General features: G+C 43.4%; 1 pseudogene across 1 annotated transcript; it reads left to right on the top strand.

The window, feature by feature from the left end:
• On the top strand, positions 379-2,947 carry LOC108636214 (annotated as a pseudogene). Its single transcript, XR_001918176.1, has one exon. The product of XR_001918176.1 is annotated as an adenylyl cyclase-associated protein 1 pseudogene (transcript).

Here is a 12,562-nt window from a genome sequence, read left to right as displayed (position 1 = left end):
TAACATTGGGCAGATTCATCATATAGGACTCTGTTGTATGAGTAAATCACTAAAGTGGAGCATATGTGCAGAAGATAAATAATAATAGCTTATAATAATTTTTGTCATTTTACAGTCATAGAAGATATATCTTATTAATATCTAGAGTTTTGACAAAAGTGATAATCAGAATTAATGCTAACTATGATACTTCAACAGTTCTCAGATTGTATTTACATCAAGATATTTAACATTAAATTGAAAATTATATGACAATATTAATTTACTTTCCACTAAAAACAGATATTCAATCCTTTGTTGGTGGAGTATTACCCAAAAAGTACACATTACTACCTGAGTATTTGCTGAACAACTGTGATGGCAAGAAAGATTTGGCTAGGCGATTCTTGCCGGAAGTGGAGAGAGGCTGATCGCGGTCCGGAGGTGAGACAGAAGTGTGAGGTGGTACATTATGGCTGACATGCGAAATCTGGTAGAAAGATTGGAGAGAGTGGTGGGCCGCCTGGAGGCAGTCTCCCATGCCTCTGACACACATTGTCGGTATGGAGACAGTGCTGCAAAAGCAGGAACAACTCCATATGTGCAAGCGTTTGACTCACTGCTGGCCGGTCCTGTGGCAGAGTACCTCAAGATCAGTAAAGAGATTGGGGGAGATGTGCAGAAACATGTGGAGATGGTCCACACAGGTCTGAAGTTAGAGCGAGCTCTCTTGCTTACAGCCTCTCAGTGCCAGCAGCCAGCAGCCAACAAGCTTTCTGACTTGTTGGCACCCATCTCCGAGCAGATCCAAGAAGTGGTGACCTTCCGGGAGAAGAACCGAGGCAGCAAGTTGTTCAATCACCTGTCAGCTGTCAGCGAAAGTATCCAGGCCCTGGGTTGGGTGGCTATGGCTCCCAAGCCTGGTCCCTATGTGAAGGAAATGAATGATGCTGCCATGTTTTATACAAATCGAGTCCTCAAGGAGTACAAAGATGTGGATAAAAAGCACGTGGACTGGGTCAAAGCTTACTTGAGTATATGGACAGAGTTGCAGGCTTACATTAAGGAGTTCCATACCACCGGACTGGCCTGGAGCAGAACGGGGCCTGTGGCAAAAGAACTGAGTGGCTTGCCATCTGGACCCTCTGCTGGATCTGGTCCTCCTCCTCCCCCACCAGGCCCACCTCCACCCCCAGTCCCCACCAGTTCAGGTTCAGATGACTCTGCTTCACGCTCAGCACTGTTTGCGCAGATTAATCAGGGGGAGAGCATCACACATGCCCTGAAACACGTATCCGATGACATGAAGACTCACAAGAACCCTGCCTTGAAGGCTCAGAGTGGTCTGATACGAAGTGGCCCCAAACCCTTCTCTGCATCTAAACCCCAAACCAGTCACAAAGAAGGAGCCAGCTCTACTTGAACTGGAGGGCAAGAAGTGGAGAGTGGAAAATCAGGAGAATGTTTCCAACCTGGTGATAGAGGATACAGAGCTGAAACAGGTGGCTTACATATTCAAGTGTGTGAACTCGACATTGCAAATCAAGGGCAAAATTAACTCCATTACAGTAGATAACTGTAAGAAACTTGGTCTGGTGTTTGATGACGTGGTGGGCATTGTGGAGATAATCAATAGTAAGGATGTCAAAGTTCAGGTAATGGGTAAAGTGCCAACCATTTCCATCAACAAAACAGATGGCTGCCACGTTTACCTGAGCAAGAACTCCCTGGATTGTGAGATAGTCAGTGCCAAATCTTCTGAGATGAATGTCCTCATTCCTACAGAAGGCGGTGACTTCAATGAGTTCCCAGTCCCTGAGCAGTTCAAGACCCTATGGAGTGGGCAGAAGTTGGTCACCACAGTGACAGAAATTGCTGGATAAGCGAGGTGCCACTGGGTTCCTTGCCCTCTCCCTCACACCATGGGATAAATCTGTATCAGGATGGTTCTTTTTTAGATTTCCTCTACCTTTCTGCTCTTAAACTGCTTCTCTGCTTTGAGAAGCACAGCTACCTGCCTTCACTGAAATTTACCTCAGGCTGAGATTTGGGGTGGAATAGCAGGTCAGTTGATCTTCCGCAGGAAGGTGCAGCTCTTTCATATCAGCTCAACCACACCGCCAGTCCATTCTTAAGCAACTGCAGACCAGGACAGGTGTGTTTTAGCTTTCAGCCTTTGGGGTTATTTGACCAACAAATAGTCTTTTGGGAAGACTATAGCAGTCCCAGGAATTAACAGGTCAGAATGTTCACACAAGTTAACCTTTTTCTAACAACAAGTGTGAAGGTAACAGCAGCTGATCCTAGTTAGTTCTTCTAACTTAAACTAATTTTCACTATTGACAAGTGAGGCAAGGGTTGCATGGGACCAAAGGCTGAAGCTTGGCCATCTAGCATTCCTAGCAAAATGATTTCCTACAAGCATTCCTTTTCTTCTGCATTCCATCCCGCACCTGCCCAAACCTGACCGTAGGTTGTCCTGTGTTAGCTGCTGTGGTGGTGCCCTGCACCCAGGCCAGCTAAAGGAGTCTTGGACCCTTTCTCTCTCGGGCCCCTGCCCAGCACCTTCCTACAGAGATGACTTAAAAGAGAGAGAGAAAAAAAGGGAAAACCGCACCATTCCCAGAAATCTGGCTCCCCTTTCCCCTTCCATTCTAGGTGCCCGTCATCCACCTTCACTGCTTCCGTGGCAGTCATGCTCACAACTTTGGGCTTCTGTCTGGGCACCTGAACAAAGGACTAAAATCTCCACTGCAGGCTGTTTTTAGGTCTTGTGTAAAACTCTTGCACAGCCTTGCTAATGCAACTTTCAGTTTTTCCTCTAGGACAAACACTTTACCAAAATATGCAACTTTTTTTGGTGGGAAGAGAGATTGTCCTGTGATTTCTACCCATTTCCTGAGGCCTGTGGAAATAAACCTTTATGTACTTAAAGTTATACAGAAAATAGAATAAAATTAATACCAAACTCAAAAAAAAAAAAAAAAGAAAGATTTGGCTAAATTTATGAAATGTCACTCTGCCAGTTACAAAGCTACTATTGTTAAGTCCAAGCTTATTTTTCCTTTCTTTTTTATCTGGTACTGGGGCTTGGCTCCAGAAACCATGTTCCTTTGGTTGCTGACTGTTTGGATTCTGCCAAATGAGGACCTTAGAGGTATAGCAGAAAGAGGAGGAAGGGATTTGATCCTTCTTACCTGATGACTGTGGTCATTGACATCCAATTCCAGCCATCTTCACATTCCAGCAGCAGCAATCGGTCCTCATCACTAGCTTCGTTCTTGCTTTCTAGAACCAATCTCATTGCTCCCCTCAGGGTTTCCAAAACCAGGAGGGCAGCACCCTCTCCTTGGATATCTGAGGTCCTACTAGGGACTCTTCTCCTGGACTTGTGAGTTATCAGCACCAGCTGTCTAGGCAGTGCTTCTTTCTCTGGATTTGATTTCCTCATCAGATCTTTCCTTGTGGGTCTGATTGCAGCTCTGAGCTCCTGCCACGCCAGCACAAGCCTGGCAGCACCCTTCCTCAGGATCATTAAAGCCAGCTCTACAGGAGGCCTGCTTCCAGAGTTTAGGTTTCTGTAATAACCCCAACCTTTGACCTCCATTGCCCCAGTCTCAGCAGCAATATCTACTTTTGTACTTAGTAATCTTTGTGTTATCCTATTTTGTCCTTTTTCAGTCCTTCAATACTATTTAAACAGTTCTTATATTAAATTTCCTCCTTTGAAAATCAACTATTGTTCCAGTTTTCACTAAAACTTTATTGACTGACTGAGTGATTTAGCTAAATAAAACATAGTTAAGACTATTCTGATCTAGTGAAAATAAAATTTTATAATAGTTCACAAAAAGTTTATCTTAGGAACATAAAAATAGATTTAATAAACCAAGTTTTTTAGGTTCTTGTTCTTATTTAATACCTAAAATAATTAATATTAAACATATTAATTATTCAAATACACAATAATAATTTAGTATTTTTAATATCCTTTTTGTAGTTCTTTCAATAAGGCAAGAAAAAGTAAACCTTAGTCTCTGCCTCAGTAACTAATTTAAAAATTTGAATTAGGATATGGATGAAAAGCTTAATTCTTTTAGAATTTCACAGTGGAAATTCTATAAACATATCATTGTATAGAATTCTGTTTTGTTATTCCTAAACGAAAGTCTAAAAACTAACAGTCTCACTATCTAGTCTGTGTGTGTGTATTAGTCACTCAGTCGTGCCCAACTCTTTGCAACCCTGTGGACCATATGTAATCCACCAAGCTCCTCTGTCCATGGAATTCTCTGAGCAAGAGCACTACAGTGGGCAGCCATTCCTTTCTCCAGGGGACCTTCCAGACCCAGGGATTGCACCCAGGTCTCCCACATTGCAGGCAGGTTCTTTACTGTCTGAGCCACCAGGGAAGCCCCACCACCTAGTATAGCACAAGGATAATTTGACTGAAAACAGGTTTTCTTCAAATCACAGATTAAAAAGTACTCAAGATAGTTTCTTGCCTTTACCTACCTGGATATAAAACAAACAAGAAAATGTACAGATTAAGAGCTTGTCTCCTCTCATAAGGAGAAAGGGAAGGAATAATATTTCTTGAACACTCACAGCAGGCAACATTCTCATTGCTTCATTATAGCATTTAATCCTTAAGTTCTGGGGTATTAATCATTAGTCACTTTCTTTCTTTTACTTGGAACATGGAAACTGAGGAAACCGAGTCCTTAGAGAGCTGTAAGAGTCAGTCCTGGATTTGAACCAGATCTCCGGCCTCTAATCCCGGTGCTTTTCCTATTTAATGTATTTCTAGCCTACTTGGTGCTTAGTACAGTCATTACATGAAACAGTGGGTCCAATTTCTAGCTGTCAATATGAGTCACTTCTCTATTACATAAAATTTTCAGAATGTCCTGAGTTATCAAACTGTTTATCCCCAGGGCACTTCCCATCTCCCTCCTACTTCCTCCCCCCACCCCCCCTTCTTGCTTCTCCTCTCTTTTCACTTCTCAAATGTTTGTATTTAAAATCTGTGAAAAGCTTAAGAGTTGCTTTCCTACTAACGCATTGTTATGATTTTTTTAATCCTGTAACACATAACTTTGAAATATATCCCTCTATATATTTGGACATATAAAGATACGTGCATGTCTAAAAAATACATGTATTTATGGTGATCAGTAGGAATTCATAACTGCCATAATTTCCTCAGCTATACATGCATGCTTAGTTGCACTTGGGGAAACTCTTTGACTCTTTGAGACTCCATAGACTGGGGAAGCCCTTTCTCAGGTATATCAGTTTCTAAAATGGCCAATCTCACAGTAGATCCATTTGTCTTTTTTTGGCATACAATCTTAATTAAAGTACATGATTATCATTAAGAATACAAAATTAAATCCTCATTTATGTCTGAAAATTTTGTCTAATACCAATTTTTGTGAAAATTTTTAACTCATATTCTTTTCAGAAACAGTCAAGTATGGTAATATATAGGTCTTATATTTCTTTAAACTGATTTTAGTAATTTAATAGATCCACTGCTCAAATGCTTCAGTAGTATCACATGTTTATTATTGTCCTTCTTTAAAATAACAAATTACTTTTTATTATTTGCAGATAAAACACTTGAACTTTTAACATTCTTAAACTATGTCTTCAATTCTTTGAGATTCACATTTTAAAAACATTGCAGTATTTTTCACCTGATTTAACATTTTAACTTTCAGAGCTAGCAGGTGTTAAAAATCTCAAAGTGGCGAGAGGAGATTTGAAATGCATTAACACTCAATGTTTACTTCAAATATGAACAACTCCCACAGGACAGACAGTGCCAGACAGTTTTCATCCTGGGAGTATGCTGAATTCAGAAGAACCGGCAGTAAAATATTGAATTCATAATGCCAGACTTAAAGCTAGACCTTAAGTGATCAAAATGACAAATGGCCACTTTCAGCAACTTTCTCAGTAAACCTGAAATGTTCACAAGAATGCATAACATTTCAAGTGGTTAAAGTAGGGGATTTTTTTCCCCCAAAGTAATAACTCCATATAAGACTGTGGCTCAAGACCTTTCACAATGGTGTCATCACCAGGATAAACAAGTATTTCTTCTCATATCTACAAACACCTTCTTCCCCAAGCCTCATATCCAGTTGATATTGACCATCAGTAGATTATGCTGCTAGGATTAGGAGCAGTCCAGACCAGTTTATCAACCAGCCTTAAAAAGGCACACACTGTTGGAAAGCTATATGCTTTAAGAAACATAAACATGCACATGTTTAGAACTGTTAAACTGTGGCTACTCTGGTAAAATTTAATAGATATTATTACCAACTGTAAGGGCCAGAAAATTCTTAAAGGACCTAAATTGATAGTATTTACAAATTTATGTTTCATTGCAAGAAAGTGATACAATATAGCAAGAAAATTAAAATAAGTACATTCATCAGACAAAGACTGTCTCCCAATAAGGGGCTCTGGGAGGTCAAGTGAGGGCTTCTAGCATCATTCCCTCTGTAAGGGCTGTCTACTGCCACTCTTGAATTAGGAACAACATACCTGGGCACAGAATTCCTCTGAACCAGGGAGTGTAATATGGAGTGTAGGCCAGGCTTCTTATATTTTGCTGGTCATGCAGGTTTATTCCTGTTATGTAACCATCAAGTCCCTTGGACAGCAAGAAGATCAATACAATCAATCCAAAAGGAAATCAACCCTGAATATTCATTGCAAGGATTGATGCTGAAGCTCCAATCCTTTGGCCACCTGATGTGAAGAGGCTACTCATTTGAAAAGACCCTGATTCTGGGAAAGATTGAAGGCAATAGGAGAAGGAGGCAACAGAAGATAAAATGGTTGGATGGCATCACCAATACAATGGACATGAGTTTGTGTAAACTGTGGGAGATCATGAAGGACAGGGAAGCCTGGCATGTTGCAGTTCATGGGGTCGCAAAGAGTTGGACACGACTTAGCGACTGAACAACAACTATCTCCAATGACATAATTCTCTAGGGGTCTCACTGAGGCTAGGTGGAAATCACTGAACTCCTAGTTATTAACAAACAATACTGACAAGCTGATACAAACCCTCTGGAAACTTATCTCATCCTCAGGATTATAGAACAATGCTACTTATCACCCCATGCCATGCCTTACGTAGGTATCAGGGACAGGGAGGTAGATGTTTTACTCTCGTTCAACAACTAAGGCCAGTTCCAAGGCCATTGGGATCAGCTGTTATGGGACAAAGTTTTCATAAGAAATTAGTGAAGCTTAGGGACTCACGTGCTCCCTCGCTGGTTCAAAAGGAGAAGGGCAGGAGCCTACAGCTGACCTCTCTGGATTCCTTGTCAGGAGATAGTGATTGGCTCTGATGCTTTACTTTTAATCTTGTCATCATATTGTATCACTTTCCTGAAATAAAACATAAATTTTTAAACTTTATTCTTTTGGGTCCTCTAAGTTTTCTTCTTCAGTGTGGAGGCTGCACGGTGCTGGAGCAGTGCTAGAGCAGCAGCGGTGAGGCACTGGAGCAGCGGCTGCTCTGGAGTGGCCAAGAGGAGATACCCCACGTCCAAGGTCAGGAGCAGCATCTCCGCTTCACTGGAGCGGCCACAGGAGATATCCCACATCCAAGGTCAGAGAAACCCCAGCAAGACGGTAGGCGCTGGAGTGGCAGCTGGATGGCACTGGACAAGCTGTGAGGAGATACCCCACACCCAAGGGCAAAGGAGAAGCCCCAGCAAGATGGTAGGAGGGTTGAATTCCTGTTTAGAACCAAACCCCATTCCCACCAGAGATGCTCAGGGGGCTCAAACAAACCTTGTGCACACCAGGAAGCCCAAAGAGACTGAGACAGAACTGCGTTTGAGCATCTCCTGTGGAGGTACGGGTCAGCAGTGGACTGCCACTGGGACAGGGGCTCTGGGTGCAGCAGACTTGGGTATGGCATACACCCTCTTGGAGGAGATTGCCATTAAACCCACCATAGAGCTGCCAGAATTATGCAGGACTAGGAAATAGACTCTTGGAGGGCACAAACAGAAACTTGTGTGTACCAGGTCCCAGGAGAAAGGAGCAGTGACCCCACAAGAGACTGACCCAGACTTGCTGGGAGTGTCCAGGACTCTCCTGTGGAGGCGTGAGTCCGAGGTGGCCTGCTGTGGGGCTGGGGGCAGTGACTGTAGTGATGTGTGCATGGGATCTTTTGAAGGAGGTACCATTATCTTCATTACCTCCGCCATAGTTTCAAGGTGAAGTCGCTCAGTCGTGTCCAACTCTTTGTGACCCCATTGCCCATAGCCTATTAGGCTTCTCAGTCCATGGCATTTTCCAGGCAAGAATACTGCAATGGGTAACCATTTCCTTCTCCAGGAGATCTTCCCAACCCAAGGATTAAACCCATGTCTGCTGCATTGTAGGCAGACGCTCTGCCATCTGAGCTACTTTGTGAAGTCATATGAAAGTCACTCAGTTGTGTCTGACTATTTGTGCCCCAGGGACTATACAGTCCATGGAATTTTCTAGGCCAGAATACTGCAGTGGGTAGCCTTGACTTTCTCCAGGGGATCTTCCCAACCAAGGAATTGAATCTAGGTCTCCTGTACTACAGGCAGATTCTTACCAGCTGAGCCACAAGGGAAGCCTTCAGTTCAGTAGCTCAGTCGTGTCCGACTCTTTGCGACCCTATGAATCGCAGCACACCAGGCCTCCCTGTCCATCACCAACTCCCGGAGTTCATGCAGACTCATGTCCATCGAGTCCATGATGCCATCCAGCCATCTCATCCTCAGTCGTCCCCTACTCTTCCTGCCCCCAATCCTTCCCAGCATCAGAGTCTTTTCCAATGAGTCAACTCTTTGCATGAGGTGGCCACAGTACTGGAGTTTCAGCTTTAGCATCATTCCTTCCAAAGAAATCCCAGGGCTGATCTCCTTCAGAATGGACTGGTTGGATCTCCTTGCAGTTCAAGGGAATCTCAAGAATATTCTCCAACACCGCAGTTCAAAGCATCAATCCTTCAGCGCTCAGCCTTCTTCACAGTCCAACTCTCACATCCATAAATGACCACAGGAAAAACCATAGCCTTGACTAGATGGAACTTAGTCGACAAAGTAATGTCTTGGCTTTTGAATATGCTATCTAGGTTGGTCATAACTTTCCTTCCAAGGAGTAAGCGTCTTTTAATTTCATGGCTGGAGTCACCATCTGCAGTGATTTTCGAGCCACCGAAAATAAAGTCAGACACTGTTTCCACTGTTTCCCCATCTATTTCCCATGAAGTGATATGACTGGATGCCATGATCTTCATTTTCTGAATGTTGAGCTTTAAGCCAACTTTTTCACTCTCCACTTTCACTTTCATCAAGAGGCATTTTAGTTCTTCACTTTCTGCCATAAGGGTGGTATCATCTGCATATCTGAGGTTATTGATATTTATCCCGGCAATCTTGATTACTGCTTGTGTTTCTTCCAGTTCAGTGTTTCTCATGATGTACTCTGCATATAAGTTAAATAAGCAGGGTGACAATATACAGCCCTTGATGTACTCCTTTTCCTATTTGGAACCAGTCTGTTGTTCCATGTCCAGTTCTAACTGTTGCTTCCTGACCTGCATACAGATTTCTCAAGAGGCAGGTCAGGTGGTCTGGTATTCCCATCTCTTGCAGAATTTTCCACAGTTTATTGTGATCCGCACAATCAAAGGCTTTGGCATAGTCAATAAAGCAGAAATAGATGTTTTTCTGGAACTCTCTTGCTTTTTCCATGATGCAATGGATGTTGGCAATTTGATCTCTGGTTCCTCTGCCTTTTCTAAAACCAACTTGAACATCAGGAAGTTCATGGTTCATGTATGGCTGAAGCCTGGCTTGGAGAATTTTGAGCATTATTTTACTAGCGTGTAAGATGAGTGCAGTTGTGCGGTAGTTTGAGCATTCTTTGGTATTGCCTTTCTTTGGGATTGGAATAAAAACTGACCTTTTCCAGCCCTGTGGCCACTGCTGAGTTTTCCAAATTTGCTGGCATATTGAGTGCAGCACTTTCACAGCATCTTCTTTCAGGATTTGAAACAGCTCAACTGGAATTCCATCACCTCCACTAGCTTTGTTCGTAGTGGTGCTTTCTAAGGCCCACTTGACTTCACATTCCAGGATGTCTGGCTCTAGATGAGTGATCACACCGTCATGATTATCTGGGTCATGAAGATCTTTTTTGTACAGTTCTTCTGTGTATTCTTGCCACCTCTTCTTAAAATCTTCTGCTTCTGTTAGGTCCATACCATTTCTGTCCTTTTTCGAGCCCATCTTTGCATGAAATGTTCCCTTGGTAGCTCTAATTTTCTTGAAGAGATCTGTAGTCTTTCCCATTCTGTTGTTTTCCTCTATTTCTTTGCATTGATCACTGAAGAAGGCTTTCTTATCTTTTCTTGCTATTCTTTGGAACTCTGCATTCAGATGCTTTTATCTTTCCTTTTCTCCTTTGCTTTTCGCCTCTCTTCTTTCCACAGCTATTTGTAAGGCCTCCCCAGACAGCCATTTTCCTTTTTTGCATTTCTTTTCCATGGGGATGGTCTTGATCCCTGTCTCCTGTACAATGTCATGAACCTCCGTCCATAATTCATCAGGCAGTCTCTCTATCAGATCTAGGCCCTTAAATCTATTTCTCACTTCCACTGTATAATCATAAGGGATTTGATTTAGGTCATACCTGAATGGTCTAGCGGTTTTCCCTAGTTTCTTCAATTTAAGTCTGATTTTGGTAATAAGGAGTTCATGATCTGAGCCACAGTCAGCTCCTGGTCTTGTTTTTGCTGACTGTATACAGCTTCTCCATCTTTGGCTGCAAAGAATATAACAATCTGATTTCGGTGTTGACCATCTGGTGATGCCCATGTGTAGAGTCTTCTCTTGTGTTGTTGGAAGAGGGTGTTTGCTATGACCAGTGCATTTTCTGGGCAAAACTCTATTACTCTTTGCCCTGCTTCATTCCGCATTCCAAAGCCAAATTTGCCTGTTGCTCCAGGTGTTTCTTGACTTCCTACTTTTGCATTCCAGTCCCCTATAATGAAAAGGACATCTTTTTTGGGTGTTAGTTCTAAAAGGTCTTGTAGGTCTTCATAGAACCATTCAACTTCAGCTTCTTCAGCATTACTGGTTGGGGCATAGGTTTGGATTACTGTGATATTAAATGGAAATGAACAATTTCCATTTCTTGGAAATTTTTCCATTTCAATTCTTGGAAGTGAACAGAGATCATTCTGTCATTTTTGAGATTGCATCCAAGTACTGCATTTTGGACTCCTTTATCCATTTTTTCTGAGGGATTCCTGCCCAGAGTAGTAGATATAATGGTCATCTGAGTTACATTCACTCATTCCAGTCCATTTTATTTTGCTGATTCCTAGAATGTTGATGTTCACTCTTGCCATCTCTTGTTTGACCACTTCCAATTTGCCTTGATTCATGGACCTGACATTCCAGGTTCCTATGCAATGTTGCTCTTTACAGTGTCGGACCTTGCTTCTACCACCAGTCACATCCACAACTGGATATTGTTTTTTGGCTCTGTTCCTTCATTCTCTCTGGAGTTATTTCTCCACTGATCTCCAGTAGCATATTGGGCACCTACTGACCTGGGGAGTTCCTCTTTCAGTATCCTACCATTTTGCCTTTTCATACTGTTCATGGGGTTCTCAAGGCAAGAATACTGCAGTGGTTTGCCACTCCCTTCTCCAGTGGACCACATTCTGTCAGACCTCTCCACCATGACCTGCCCGTCTTGGGTTGCCCCACAGGCATGGCTTGGTTTCATTGATTTAGACAAGGCTGTGGTCCTAGTGTGATTAGATTGACTAGTTTTCTGTGAGTATGGTTTCAGTGTGTCTGCCCTCTGATGCCCTCTTGTAACACTTACCATCTTACTTGGGTTTCTCTTACCTTGGGCCTGGGGTATCCCTTCACGGCTGCTCCAGCAAAGTGCAGCTGCTGCTCCTTACCTTGGATAAGGGGTATCTCCTCATTGCCGCCCTTCCTGACCTTCAATGTGGGATATCTCCTCTAGGCCCTCCTGCGCCCATGCAGCCACTGCTCCTTGGACGTGGTGTAGCTCGTCTCGGCCGCCGCCCGTCCTCAGACTTGGGTAGCTCCTCTTGGCTGTTCCTGCACTGTCACTGCCTGGCACTCTCAGCCGCTGCCCCTGACCTTGGACATGGGGTAACTCCTCTTGGCCACCGCCCTTCGGGCATGGGGTCCTTCTGGCTTCTGCCCCTGAGCTCGGACGTAGGGTAGCTCCTCTCAGCCATGCTTAGTGTGCTGGTTGCAGCCGGCTATTTACCTGGGACCAAGGCCAAGGCTTCCCTTAACTAAGTAAGTAAGTAAGTAAGTAAGTAAGTGAAGTCGCTCAGTTGTGTCCAACTCTTAGCGACCCTGTGGACTGTAGCCCACCAGGCTCCTCCGTCCATGGGATTCTCCAGGCAAGAATACTGGAGTGGGTTGCCATTTCCTTCTCCAGGGGATCTTCCCAACCCAGGGATAGGGATCAAACCCGTGTCTCCTGCATTGCAGGCAGACGCTTTAAC

Source organism: Capra hircus, chromosome 6 (genome assembly GCF_001704415.2).
Source record: "Capra hircus breed San Clemente chromosome 6, ASM170441v1, whole genome shotgun sequence".
Classification (NCBI taxonomy): Eukaryota; Metazoa; Chordata; class Mammalia; order Artiodactyla; family Bovidae; genus Capra; species Capra hircus.
The sequence above is the reverse complement of the archived record's forward strand: the minus strand, read 5'-3'. Positions and strand labels throughout refer to the sequence as shown.